The sequence below is a fragment of the Eptatretus burgeri genome, chromosome 4 (assembly GCF_056783735.1).
Source record: "Eptatretus burgeri isolate ZD-2024b chromosome 4, Ebu_testis_v1, whole genome shotgun sequence".
Lineage (NCBI taxonomy): Eukaryota > Metazoa > Chordata > Myxini > Myxiniformes > Myxinidae > Eptatretus > Eptatretus burgeri.
The window spans coordinates 57,941,306-57,956,751 of NC_140964.1; positions in this window are offsets into that span (position 1 = coordinate 57,941,306).

Sequence of the window (15,446 nt, forward strand, 5' to 3'; positions counted from 1 at the left end):
AGGAAGAAAAGCAGGGAATTTGAAGAGAGTGGGTATGGGGTGGATTAACGAGGGTAGAAAATATCATGGTTTTGGATGGGGAAAGATGCGAGATGGTGAGGAACAGCTGTTTTGAACACCTGGAGGGAAGAGTGGGATTGAAGGGTGGGTGGGAGTTTGTGCCAGAGGTGTGAAAAAAGAGAAATGAAAAGGTGAAGGTGAGCAGTAATTATTGATTTTGGTAGTTTCACCAGAAGGGAGTTGCTGGGGGAGCTTGAGCGCCCTGGAAAAATATGGGGAGAGCAGATCACAGACAGGGCAGTGGAAGTGAGGCCAGAAAGAAGATGGTGGAAGATAGAGACTATCTTCCACCATCTCCTCCCTGGATGTTTGAGGTCCACACTCTTAAGGAAGAGGGAGAGGAGGACTTTGGTGGAGGGGAGGGAGGGCAGGGGGAGAGTAGGATGAGGGAGGTGGGGGGGGTAGGGAGAATTGTTTACAGTGTGTGGGGGATTGCAGAAGAGGTAGGGGAGAGGGCCGGATGAGGAGGAGGATAAAGGGCTCGGTGGTGAAGAGATGAGTCGCAGTGGGGAGTAATAAAAGAGGGGGCAGAGGTGTTGAAGTTGAAGATTGGAGGAGGTGGAGGAATGAGTTGGAAGAGAGGGCAGGGGAAGGAGGTAGCTTTGTGGATGTGAGGAGGAGATTGAAGCGAGAAGGATGAGAGGTGAGAATTGAGGGAAAAGGGTGATGGGAGAGCTTTTGAGAAAGGTGAGAGGGAAGGTTGGAGGGAGGGAAAAGAGTGAAGTTTGCTTTGAGAGGAAGGGGAGACGATGAGAGCAGGCACGGCCATGGGGCAGGAGGGAGAGGGGAGAGGGGAATGATGAGACTTGGTGGTGGTATGGTGAAGAAGAGGGCGGGCAGGGGTAGGCACAATGTTTGAGGGGTTGGGAAGAGGGGGGGGTGTGATGAGAGTAAAGAAAGGGCATGTTTTAGATATTGAGAAGAGTACTGATTGAGAGAGTGCAAAATCGGTTAGGTTAGAGCAGAGCCCACAAATGTTAAATTTCCACACAATTTGGGATACCAAAGGATTTATATTTCAGTTCACTGAATTCAACCACCCAATTATTTTTGAGCTCACCATAGGCCAAGGGTCAACAACTAAGTTTGAATTTCTAAAATCCTCAATTTTCATCCCATTGACTTGAAATTTGAAGAGGATTTGCATTTCAGGTAACTGAATTCAACCACCATATATTTGAGGTTAACATAGGCCGAATTTCTAAAATTGCCAATTTTCATCCGATTGACTTGGGGTTTGAAGAGGAGTTGCATATTTGATCATTGAATTCAACCACCAATTATTTTTGACGTCAAATTTGTTGAACAGATTTCAAAAGTATCGTGCAGTGCATGACATCTTTGTTTGTTTGTTTGTCTGGGTGATATCTCAGCCATCCTTTGAGCTGAGCTAGGAAGCTGAAATTTGGGCACAATAGTGAATAAGTGCTTTGGTGAAGAGCATTTTTTGTTTTTTTTAATCATCAATTCATTGATTGATTACCCAATTATCATCGATTTATTAATAACTTATCAATTTTCCTTCTTCTCTTGGCAATATCTGAGGCATATTTTGAGCTAGGACACTGATGTTTAGAAACAACAGTGACCAAGTGATATGACTATGAAAGGTACTTTTGATTGATTGATTAATCAATTATTCGATTTTTTATTCATTTTTCAATTAGTAAATTTTCAAAAAGTTACTGATTCGGGTGAGGCAGTAGTGATTTAGGGTTGCTATTAGCCAATCGATAAAAAAAATTCATTATTTATTTTAATTACGTAATCAATCCATTATTGTACACCGCTCCCTCCCAATTCTGTCTCCATGTGCTGCATGGTGGCAATGCCGGGCATCGAAGGCATCCCAGCAATGTCACGTGCTGGAGGATATTATATCTATTTCTTTGGTATGGGGACGGTGTACTTTGAATGTAGCTCCACTTGTCAGAACTTTTGTTCATGTTTCAAAAAAAGTGGGGAGGAAAAGGAAAAAAAGAAATACTGTATAGATTTTAAGGAATGGAAAATTTATAAGGTCGTTTGGGGATTGGAGAGGGAAGAAAAATATTTTGGGGTGGTACGATTGAAGAGAAAGGAGAGGAGGATGGATGAGGAATCACTATTGCAATGCAAATCAATCTTTATCGACAGTCACAAACTTTCCAGTTGGAGTCAAAATGGAACCGTTTTCCCCACATACTGGGAACAACTTTCCTATCACTATAAAGTATGTGAATTTCAGAAAATGAATCATATGACATTTCAAAACATAATACAGCACTTTTTGGTGCAGTCACCTGCAAAAGTATTCACCCCCTAACCAATCATGCCACATTTCGATGAGTTACGAATTATGGAGAAACAATTTTTACAAATGAACTTTTTTATTCATCAGTAAAAAGAACAATCTAAATACTTATCGTCGAAGGAGGTTGCATGTCAGTAATACCTGCATAAAACTTATGCAAATTAACATTCACTGGTTGCAAAAGTAATCAACCCTTTGGTCAGTGCTTGGTGAAAGTACTTTTTGCAGCAATGACTGCAATGAGTCATTTTGCATCGGTCTCTTCCAACTTTGCATAGTGAGATGGTGAAATCTTTGCTCACTCTTCATGTGAAAATCGATCCAGTTCTGATATGTTTCATGTGGATCGTCGATGGCTGCAATCTTCAAGTCTCGCCATAAATGTTCAATTGGGTTAAAGTCAGGGCTTCGACTGAGCTGCTCAAGAACATTTTATTTTCTTCTCATTCAGCCACTCCAGTGTGGCTTTAGCTTTGTGCTTTAGGTCATTATCCTGCTGAAATGTGAATCTCCTACCCAGTTTCAGATTCATGGTCGATGCAAACAGGATTTCAACAAGGACTCTCATGTACTTTGCACCATCCATTGTCCCTTCCATGCTGACAAGCTTGCCAGTCCCTGCTGATGAATAGCAGCCCCATTACATGATGTTGCCACCACCATTATTCAGAGTAGGGATGGTGTTGACTGGGTGATGTTTAGTGTTAGGTTAGTGCCAGACCACACTTTGAATTTGGACTAAAAAGTTCAACTTTTGCCTTGTCTGACCACAAAAGCTATCTCCACATGCCTTCAGTATCATTAAAACGGTTTTCGGCAAACTGCATACGAGCTTTTAGATGCGTCTTTTTCAGTAATGTCTTCTTTCTTGCAACCTGTCCATAAAGGCCACCTTTGTGAATGGTACGGGATATTGTTGATTGATGAAAACTGACCCCCCCTCCACCCCTCTCCCATCTCTGACATAGAGGCTTTCAGATCTTTCAAAGTCATTGCTGGATTTCCAGTTACATCCTGAACAAGTTTCCTGCTTGCCAGGCTACTGAATTTGGATGTGGTATATGTTTTTGGAATGATGTGTCTTCCATTTCTTATTGATGGATTTCACCGTTGTCAAAGTGTTGAAGGGGTGACTTTGAAATCTTCTTATTACCCACTCCTGAACGGTGATTCTCCACCACTTTATGTCTGACTTCTTTGGAAAGCTCTTTGATCTTCATATTTGTTTTGTTGTTTGAACAAGTGAGTTGCTCCTTAAGACTCCTTCGATAAGAGGGGGAGCTTAATTTTTAAGTTCAACGAACGACTACACAGAGTTGAAACCTATTACACTTATTTTGTAACCTCAAATAAAAAAATTGCTCCTGTAATGATTTAGAGTTAATTAGGCAAAGGGTTTGAATACTTATGCAACTGAGAATCAACTGATTTTCTCTGTTAATCCAACGTATTCACATTTTATCCGAATTTTTTAGCTTTTTCACTTTGGAGTAGTTTGTGAAGACCAAGTTTGATTTGAAAGCATCATGAAATAAGCTCAGGTGGCATCAAAATGGGAAAATGTTGCAGGGGGGCAAATACTTTTGCAGGCCACTGTAAGTAACAAAAACCTGAATCAACAAGAGGAGAAACACGACTGGATTATTGTGTTGATGCATCGTCTGACTGTTTCATCACAATATATGATTTCCAAAGGTTTTGAGGATCATGCATTTGGAAATTAGTTCTCTCTTCCCGATCACCTTCACCGACATACAACTCGACATTTAACCCAATACTGTACCGAGAAGGTACACGTCCAAACTGCAATTACTGAAATTTAGTTAACTGCAACTTAGTCCTTGCTTTAGGTTTAAATAAAAATTTGAGAATGAAATAGATTTTTGTCTTTACCAAGTTGATGGAAAAACAATGTCCATGTTTTGTGGAGCGCATAACTCCACCAGATTGAACAATTTACGTTTTGTATTCCACTGATGGGCCGGATCTGCTTCCACACCTTAACGCAAATCTCATGAGCTCGTTCTCGTCACCTACCCAACTCATCCACCAAATTTTCTCACAACCCGTCCACAAGTTTTTGAGATATTTTGCTTTGTGTTTTTTTTACCTAATCTCTAAATGGTATAAAGCACCACTTAGAGAGTTAAAAAAAAATTATTGCATCCAGATCTTCACCAAAATCAAATAACTGTCATTGTCACACACCCAAATCAGACCATAACTTTTTGAGAAATCCTCCATACAGACAGCCATACAAACACGGTTGAAAACAACCTACATCCATCTTCGGTGGCAGTGCTAAAAACTGTCACATTGTTCAACTAACGATTTCCAAGATATGAAGAGTTATGCGATGAATTTAGCTGTTCAAACAACAAGCAAAGAAAAGCCGGTCCATGCCTAATGAGAGGTAAACAAACATTCTCCTGTGTGTGGGTGGATAACTTAAGTGTGCAGTTGAACAGGGAGAAAACAGGGAGTCAACTCTCCAACACAAAATTGCTCCAAGAGATTCCATAAGTTACAAAAAGTACATGTCAATGGTAGATCATTAAGGTATGTCTTGACATGCTGAGGAATACAAAAAAAGTTACATACCAGACTTGGGCTTTAATCGATCATCTTGAATGTGGAGACTGTATTCATCACTTAACCCGATTCCACAGAAACTATGAACGTTTTCCAACTGTACATTTTGGAATCCAAAGCAGGTTGAAGGAGAATGCATCAATGGAAACTTTTGGCAGAAACGGGAAAGCTCGTGAATAACAGTCTCCAAGTTGACGAAAACACTTCCCAACAGAGAAGAGCCTGCAAGTTGGATAACTTGTGGCTTCAAAAAAGATTTCACAAACTTACAGAAGTCAGCATACATTGCAAATGGAAATTTCTCTTTGGCGAGCGAGAGAAGCTCGGTTTGTAAGGAATCCGACTCTATACAAGCTTGAATAACTTTCTGATTCTCAATTCCAAGCTTATTGATCACTGCTTGGGCTGTTTCTTTTCTCAGGCCTTGTGATTGCTGCCACTCCAAGAAGCTGTCCATTTCACCGATGACCTGCCAGGGATACAATGCATTTGTGTTAATAAATGCGTGTGTGTGTATGTGTATGTGTATGTGTATATATGTGTGTATATGTGTGTATATGTGTGTATATGTGTGTATATGTGTGTATATGTGTGTGTATGTATGTGTGTATGTGTGTATGTGTGTATGTGTGTATGTGTGTATGTGTGTATGTGTGTATGTGTGTATGTGTGTATGTGTGTATGTGTGTATGTGTGTATGTGTGTATGTGTGTATGTGTGTATGTGTGTATGTGTGTATGTGTCAGTGTGTGTGTGTGTGTGTGTGTGTGTGTGTGTGTGTGTGTGTGTGTGTGTGTGTGTCAGTGTGTGTCAGTGTGTGTCAGTGTGTGTCAGTGTGTGTCAGTGTGTGTCAGTGTGTGTGTCAGTGTGTGTCAGTGTGTGTCTCCCTCCATAACTATGAAACTTGGGGGGCCCAAACTTTGCACGCATACTAAGAGAACTCCAAGGGAGTGCATGAACGAAAATTGGGTGTTTCAGTAAACTTAAACATCCATTTTGAAGATAATTAACAGCTTACCTTCATGAAAGGCTTCTCCTTGGTCAGCCAAACTTTGACTTACAGGGGTCTTAGCCACCATATTGATTCAGCTGATTCAAACATGCCTTGCCTTGAAACACAATATATTCTCATGGACTAATTAAAGTATATAATCAAAATATTATATCGGATTTGAGAATCGGATCTCATGGTCTAAATAAATGTCGAAATCTGGAGGGAAAACAAATTAGCAATATTTATAACTTCATGTCTATATTGTCGTGGGGGTGACCGGGTTGGAATCTCACTTCTGACAGCAGTTGTCACAGAGGTGCTGTGGTTTAAATCCCACGACCTAAATTTGTGGTAGCCAGGTGGTCAACACCGACCAACCTCCCACGACGGTTGAGCGGTCTTTATTTCCTAGGAAGCGGACATGCTCATTGAGATGGATTTCAACGTGCGCTCAAAGGGTATGGCGGAATACAACAGAGCCCAGTGAAGGCAACAGCAGACAAAAAAGGAGTACTTGGAATGGAATGGAAGGAGGATTACTGAGGATGAACAGCACGAGGGGGTTTGATCCGCGAACCCCACTATAAATACACAAAATTCAGTTTCTTTAAAAGGAAATACATTTAATGAAACAGAAATATTAATAAGGACGATATTGAAGATGAAATGAAATGAATATAATAAATAACTTCTATTATCGAAGCCTCACACACGCAGATGCAAACACAGACAAAGGGTGACAAAAGAAAAGAAAACCCCCCTTTTTAAATACACTGGTACGCAGCCTGGCCAAGGGCTGTCCCTCGTCTATCTCGTAATGGGGAGCTTCGTCCGGCACGTGTACTTGCAAGCAAAATGGTGCCGTCTCTTGTCGAGACCGGGAGGAAGGCGCCTCCACCATCCACGTGCACACGCAGGCAGAATGGCGCCTCACTTGAAGCAGCTTTCCACACTCAGGCCCACAAACGTGCCAGCCTTCCTCTTCCTGAGTGGGTGTCACCTGCCCCGTGTGGTCCTCGCACCAACCTTGCGTGCATGCCCCGCCAAACCAGACGGGATCCCTCCACACTCTACATGCGCAAATCTGGCTGGCACTTCCTAGATGAGCTCTGCTCAATGTGCTCTGTTTGATCACTCCAGACGTGCAATCTGCCCTGCATGATCTGCTGTCTCCGAAGCCTGCTCGCTAAGCACACTCCTCCTTCGATCTTCCTCTTTTTATCACCCTCTCTCTCGTCCACCCCTGCGGCCTCCTCGACTCTAAACCGAGGAAGGTAGGGCTTCTCCTGGTGTTGTTTCAGGGACTCAGTCCCCAGCTTACGGCCTGGCTTGGAATATAAAAACATTTGGAAAATCACAGAGGGTAATCACGTACAGGGGAACATAATTTTACTCCCTAAGCTAATTAAAGAGCAGGTTTTGGGTCGCTGATGACTTTGCGTGATTCAAAGGTTGTAATCAGATTAATAATCGTTGGGCAATTATTTTCTTACATTTGAAACTCAAAATATGCTAAAATTAACTTTTAAGTCAAAACTTTTGTCAGTGATCGAAAAACAGACCGGAATTTACAGAAGATGCTATGACTTCACGTTCTCCGAACACTTCGAGAACATTCGGAAACAGCGTGTGAACACTGGCGAGATGCGAATCAGAGTCTCTGATTCAGAGAGTGATTCCAGCAGCGATGAAATTGAGTGTTTTCATTCCGATATTGCAGAGGACGAGTCGGAGGATGATGGGAATTTATACTATGGAGTTTCTGGCCCTGAGCCATATAAATTTGAGCCCCTTGCAAGTGCCAGAAAATGGCCTGTTTCGTGTACAAGTGGCAGGACTGACTGTCCGGCAGTTCACACTGACAGACTCCAGCAGACAGATTGTTTTGTAGATTGTCATTTTCTTGTTCGATGCATAAAATAATGTAAAGTTTGATTCATCTGTGACTTGATATAATAATTTTTAACCCTCTAGTCACACAAGAGTCAGAAATAGAATGAATCAATAATGGACCCAAATATATTATACACCGTAGCCTTGGCGTTGAAGTCTTTCTGACAGCTGAGCTTGACCCCAGCGAAAGTGAACAGTTAGAACAAACCCCGACTATCAAGAGACTGTTGTGGAATATAAATACCAAAACATGTTTAGCCTCATTGGGAAATATTCTACCAAATTTAGAAAAAAAAGTGGAAAATTGATCAATTTTTTACAATTGAAATGAAATAGCCCAATTTGCTGATGCTGTTAAAAAAGTAATTTAATTAACAATAAGTTGATTTGTTGAGAAATTTTTTCATGCTTGTGTTTTTCAGAGAGTTTATTTATGTTTTCCCATGTACTCTTTAAGAATACATGTCAAGGTTTTTCTCAAACTCAACAACTGATTCTGTGACAGAGCAGTATCTGGAGAACTTGTCAACCAACAACTCATATATTCACAGAGTGGTGATCAGATGTGTTTATGCCTTCGTAATCCTCGGCTGTGAAATGGTCACCACAAATGACAAGTCTATCCAAAGGGTCCTCTTTACCCGTTTTCTTTGGGGGAAAATTCACGCGTTTTGTTTGTACAAATCATATCCACTGCCGGCGAATGTTTGATTCCTTCGGGAATCGGTGGGAGCCATTACCCGTTTTCCAGCCATTTTTGCAAAACATGACGACACACATACGAGGCATGATGTACAAATATCCAAATAACTTTGTTCTACAATAATTCCAAATAAAAAAGGATAATATAGACAGTTGCAAGCTCAAAAAAAGCGAAAGAACGGCCTGCTCAACTGCACACTTCTTCAATGAGCGAGTGAGCGTCCGCTTTGTTTTGGAGAACATGACGTCACCATCCATATATGGCACGCGGCTGTTTTTTTCCAACAGCCTCGAGAAATAACAACTTGAGTTAAATTTCATTAATTTTCCCAATAGTTAGGCAACCACAATAGTTTGCATCAAACTATTTAATGCACATATCCTCATATTGATAAATTTTCAGAACATGTTTGGTGACCCGCAACCTGCTCTTTAACACCGCTCCACCCCTCGTGTGGTGACATGTAACACTTAAGCTCACAGATTCCCTGACTTAATTATATCAAAATGCTTCTACCCGTCCATGGACCATACTACATTATAAATCCTATCTGTACTATTAAATCAGTTCATCTACCACCATAATCATAACAATAACTAAGAGGCTATTTTTGCTTTTTCCACACCATTTTGGGTGAAAATATAATCACTTTGTCATTCTCACACACCCAAATCAGTCCATAACTTTTTGAGAAATTCTCCTCAGAGACAGCCATACCATACATCCTTAATCCCTATCCAATTGACACTGCACCACCCCCCCTCCCCCCTTGTGGTGACACATAACACTTAAGCTCACAGTCTCCCAACTTGATTCCATTGAGATGTCTCCTACATGTCCACGGACCAAACAACTCTATTCAATCCTAACTTTCCAATTAAATTCCTCCATCAAACCCCACAAACGAAACAATATTATATCGGATTTGACAATCGGATCTTGTGGCCGAAATAAGTGCTGAAATCTGGAGGGAAATCTGAAAATTTAAACAAATCAGCGATATTTATAACGAAGTGTATATCTATCTATAATCATGCAAGCATGCACACAGAAAGGTATTTGCAGATAGACAGCGTGGGTTATAATTTTAAAATTCTCCCGCCCCGTTTTATATAGAACACGGCGGTTAAAAAGAAAGTGTTGCTGTTTGGGCACGTTATATTGCCCCAATAATGCCTTAGTACACTGCCTTGCCTCCCTTCCCCTCACAGCAGAGATAGATAGATAGATAGGATTCGGTGATATATCGATGTACTGGTTATATCGGTTTAATTTTTAATATCGATCTACCAGTGTTGGAATTTTGAGTGTACCAAAAAAAAAAAATATATATATATATATATATATATATATATATATATATATATATATATATATATATATATATATATATATATATATATATATATATATATATATATATATATATATATACACACATACATACATGTGTGTGTGAAAAAAAAAACCGGTATATCACCAACAAACTGAAGAAATGTGTTTACAATCTTTAAATACCGTACATAATTTAAAGAGTTTTGATGCACTCGGCTGCACCTGGAACAGTGGAATGTACGACGTCAAGACGTACCAGGAAGTTGGTTCAGTAGATTATAACTTTTAACCTTCAGCACCTGAGCACCATACAAGGAATCATGTTTTTCTTTGCCCTCGATGAGGTTATTAAAGTAATTGCCAATGGGTTTATTTTTATTAATAGGAATTGGGTGTGCTTTCGAAAGCCAGTGCCAATGACTGACATGGCATTCTGCAATACTGATACCGATATTTGCCTGTGCTGATTACCGGTACGGTGATCCCCGATAATAGTAACATCCTCTGTGCTGATTCCCGTAACAGCAATCCACAATAGTCATATCGGCCTGTGCCGATTACCGGTACGGCGATCCAAAATAGTCGTTCTGGTCTGTGCCGATTGCCAACATGGCAATCCGCAATAGTCATACTAGCCTGTGCCGATTACCGGTATGGTGATCCTCAATCGTTATCCCGGTCTGTGCCGATTACCGGTACGGCGATCCACGATTGTCATAATGGCTTGTGCACATTTCAAGCGAGATCAGTGTTGACAAACAAAATCATTATTAATAAAAGTTGAAGTTAGAAATAAAATAATCGTTCTCTTCATGGGGGAAAATCCCCGTGTGGGAACACTGAAAATTTTCGATGTCAATGATGTGTACGTCATACATGAATACGTAATGGACTTTTGGAACATTATGTATTTTTAAAACCGGCATTAAAAAACAAACAAACATTTATTTCAAATATAATTATGAATGAACTGGATCAAACAAACATAAATATACAGTAATACCTTGACATACAAGTTTAATTCATTCTGTGACCAAGCTCGTAACTTGGTTTGCTCGTATCTCAAAACAATTTTCCCAATTGAAATTAATTAAAATACCATTAATCAGTTCCAGCCCCCCCAAAAACACCCTAATTTCTTTGTTACGTAGTTTTAAAAATGAGAAATGTATTTATAAATAATAAATAATTAATACAAAACATAATACAAAGATAATAAAATGGAATATAAATAAGCAAACTGGTTTTATAAAGTGTATTTACCTTGGAGATGAGATGTCTTCGGCTTACGGAAGATTATGGTGGAGGTGGCGGCAGTGGTGGAGGTGGTAGTGGAGGAGATAGGTGGAGGAGATTTGAAGGCCTCATCACACTTTATCGCTAAACGCAATTGATACAATTATTTTTTTTTTCACTTTATCGCTAAACTTAATTGCTACAATTTTTTTTTACATTTTTTTTATTCCCTTTGCCATTACATTTAATTGCTACAATTTTTTTTCATTTGTTTTTTCACTTCACTTATCGCTAAACTTAAATGCAACATTATTATTTTGCACTTGCACTTAACCTTCGTCGGTGATGTTTTCAACTTCATCAGTGACGTTTGCATATTTTTCATCGATTTTTTGCTTTTTCGACACGCTTTTTTGATTCTGATCTGCAGGGCGTTTCAATAAAAACCTATCCATGGTGGTTTGTTTCTTCCTTCCCTTCAGAATTTTTCTGAAATGCGTTAGGCAAGTGTCATTACACAACGCCAACGCACGACCAGTTGCCACTTTTTCTGGATGCTTCTTTTCTATAAATTCTGAAATTTTCTCCCACATCTCCTTTGTAGAGATAACTTCCTCCTCTATCTCCACCGCACTACCCCCAATTTCCTCCAAAACCTCTGTATGCTGCATCTCCTGTAGCTCCTGTAACTGCTCCGTAGACAGTTCCTCGGAGTGCTCCTGGACGAGCTCGTTTACGTCTCCTTCATCCACCTCCAGGCCCATGGACTTTCCGAGGCTCACAATCTCCTCTATCACTTCCGCTTCATGTTCGAAGTCTTCGAAGTCCCTTTCGGGGAGAGGGGTGGTGTTAGGTGGAAGGTAGAGAACATTAATAAAAGAGAACTCTTCGAGGATGTCTTGTTCGAGGTTCGGTGGGTGAGCAGGAGCATTGTCAAGGACGAGAAGGGCTTGCAGAGGTAAGTTATTTTCAAGGAGGTACTTTTTAACGGAAGGACCAAAGACCAGGTTTACCCAATCAACGAAGAACTGTCTTGTGACCCACGCCTTCGGGTTTGCCCTCCACATAACCTGCAGTTTTTCTTTTAAAATTTTGTGGGACTTAAAGGCTCGGGGATTTTCAGAATGGTATACGAGCAGTGGCTTAATCTTGCAGTCACCACTGGCATTAGCACACAATGTGAGGGTTAACCTATCTTTCATGGGTTTGTGGCCTGGCATCTTCTTCTCCTCTGCTGTTATACAAGTCCTCTTTGGCATCTTCTTCCAAAATAACCCTGTCTCGTCACAGTTGAAGACTTGCTGGGGGACGTATCCTTCGGCCTCTATCAATTCGGCGAAAGTTTTCAGGTAATCTTCCGCTGCCTTCGTATCAGAGCTCGCTGCATCACCATGCCTCACGACGGAGTGAATGCCAGACCTCTTCTTAAAGTTGTCGAACCAGCCCCGACTGGCTTTAAACGACTCTTGTGATGCCACGTCCGTTGAAGTGCCTGGTGTCTGCTTCAACAAGTCACCGTAAATGACTCGTGCCTTCTCGCAAACGATAGCCTCCGTCATGGTATCTCCTGCGAGCTCCTTCTCCCTCACCCACACCAAAAGCAGCTTCTCCATCTTTTCATGAACAGAGGTCCGCAGCTTCGAAATAATCATAACACCCTTGGCTGGCGTTATAGGCTTCAACGAATCCTTCTGCTTGAGAATAGTACATATCGTTGAAGTACTACGCTCAAACTGCCTCGCCATCTCGACAACACGCACTCCACGTTCATGTTTTGCAATGATTTCACGCTTCATTTCAAGCGACATCATTCGTTTCTTCTTAGCACTGTCCTTTGCAGTAACTTATTTAGGACTCATGGTTGAGTTACAACAAAGAAATTTGGCAAAATAACTGCACCAATGAAAAAACAAGAGCTAAACACAACGCAGATTACTACGGTACGACCATACTCAACGAGATAACCACGAGAACTGAACGAGTGAGTGGCGGGAGATGCATGAAAAGGCGGGAGATGTGGATGTTCGCTTGCTTGGCAGTGCGCGTCTCAAAGCACGCTCCACTCGTAACTCGGATCTAGACTCGTAACACAAAGCAAAAAAATCATCCGAGCAACGGCTCGTAACTCGGAATACTCGTAAGTTAGTGCATTCGTATGTCAAGGTATTACTGTATATGGAAAAATTATGGGCACAGACAGGGAATCAAAACCAGGTCCTCTGGAAAACCATAGCAGAACACTGCCGTCTGAGCTATCGAGGCGACCCACTGGAGAACGTGGGTTTGATTCCCGGTCTGGGCCCATAATTTTTCCACATATATTTACAATGTTTGTTAGATCCTTTTCATTGATAATTATATTACAATGCCCTCTGACATGATTAATAGCGGACATGGAGTTGTCCCCCCTACAGGGGGAAGACCCTCTCGTGAACAGGCTCGAGCTGCTCCTATGGTTGGCAGCGAGTGCCCCGGAAGTAGCGGGGGAAGGAGTGACATTTCTGAATGTGGAGGAATTATGTTGCTTAACCAGTGGGTCCCCCAGACAGCTCAGATTGCAAAGCACTTGTACAGTTTTCCAGAAGACCACGGTTTGATTTTTGATCGAGGCCCATAATTTTTCATATATATATATATATATATATATATATATATATATATATATATATATATATATATATATATATATATATATATATATACATATAATTTAATAGCGTTATACCGGTGTGAGCCCACTGATGCATCAATATTGGATATCAGAAAGAAAAAACAAACCCCACCACCGACCGAGCCTAATAGAGAGCACAGTAGATAGATAGATAGATAGATAGATAGATAGATAGATAGATAGATAGATATATAGCACAACAGAAATCTCCCCTTCCCCTCTGAATTCTGGATTTCCAGAATCATTTCCTTATGGAATCCAATTTAACCAAACCTGGAATCTTGGTGGAATGTTTACCAGGAATGGTGAATTTCAGAACACACGGTTTTTGTTTTGACTTTTGGGATCAGGAAACACCTTTCCCCATCTACATTTAGGTTGTGGATGTTAAATATCCCACGAAACAGGGAACAGTCGGTATTTGTACCTCGTTCCCTTCCTTGTTTCAACCTCCTCAGTTTTGATTTCAAATTGTTCACACAAGATCATTATATAAACGGTATCTGGTAGTTTTGTAATTAAACGGAAGGATGAGGTTAACCATCGTTATCGGAAGTTTAGTGACGAGGTGATATAAAACAGGACGAGAGAAAAACTCCTCATTAAATTAACAATTAAATATCTCCAAACACATTTAATGAGAACTCGTTTAACTTATCTTCATTACCGATCATCAGCGAACAGGAAATTATTTTATTGTTTAATGAACGTTTTACACCTCTTTCTCAGTATTAAATAACGAAGTGAGAAACCCCGAACACACCTCTTCCTCGGAAGTTTTGTTGCGATCAGGAGGACGTGCGCTCCAGGTACAGTACAAGGTTTGTACAAGAAGTTCACCCGGAACCGGAAGTTTTTTTCTCCCTTCAGACGTCCTTCCTCTTCAGGCACATCATACTTTTTCTTCCTCGTATTAATTTTTAAAGTGTGAGGAAACGGAATGTGCAAAAAGTTTGTGAACATCAGCAAACATGTCTTGTGCTGTATTTATATTTTCCTCTTAATCGCTGATCTGCACGACAATCGATGATTTGCTCATTCGGCCATTTGCGTCACATGAATAACTGAAGCCACAAATCGGCCATTTTACCACTCCCATTCACGGCGCATGATTGCTTCAACTGTGCAATTACCTTAGGCCCTCAGGGAGTCTCCAGGGGTTGCCTCCCAAAATAGATATTTGCTTTCTTCTCCGAAACTACACAGACAATTTCGATGAAACGTGACCACAACCTTCGTCACCATGATCTACCAAAGATTGTTCATGACATTAAAAAATGTCGGGGTCGAAGTGGGTCGACACGGGAGGTTTGCACCCCAAAATAGGTATTTCCTTTCTTCTTTGAAACTACACACACAATTCCGATGAAACTTGATCACAAGCTTCATCACCCGTGATGTACCAACTTTTGTTTACGACATTAATAAATATCCATTGGTATTTACTTCTCCATGACATGTGAGTCATCCATGCCTCCCAGTAGTTCCCTGCTTCTCTTATCCAGATGCCTCTTATCCAGAGGTATTGCCACTTTGTTTCGATTTTCGATTTGTTTCCACCAATTCTTCGGCCTTTTGTGATAAGGCATTGTCGTACACTTTTCATCAGTGTTAACTTGTTGTTAGTACTTTTACATCATGAGCTTTGTTACATTTACTTGTCCAACCA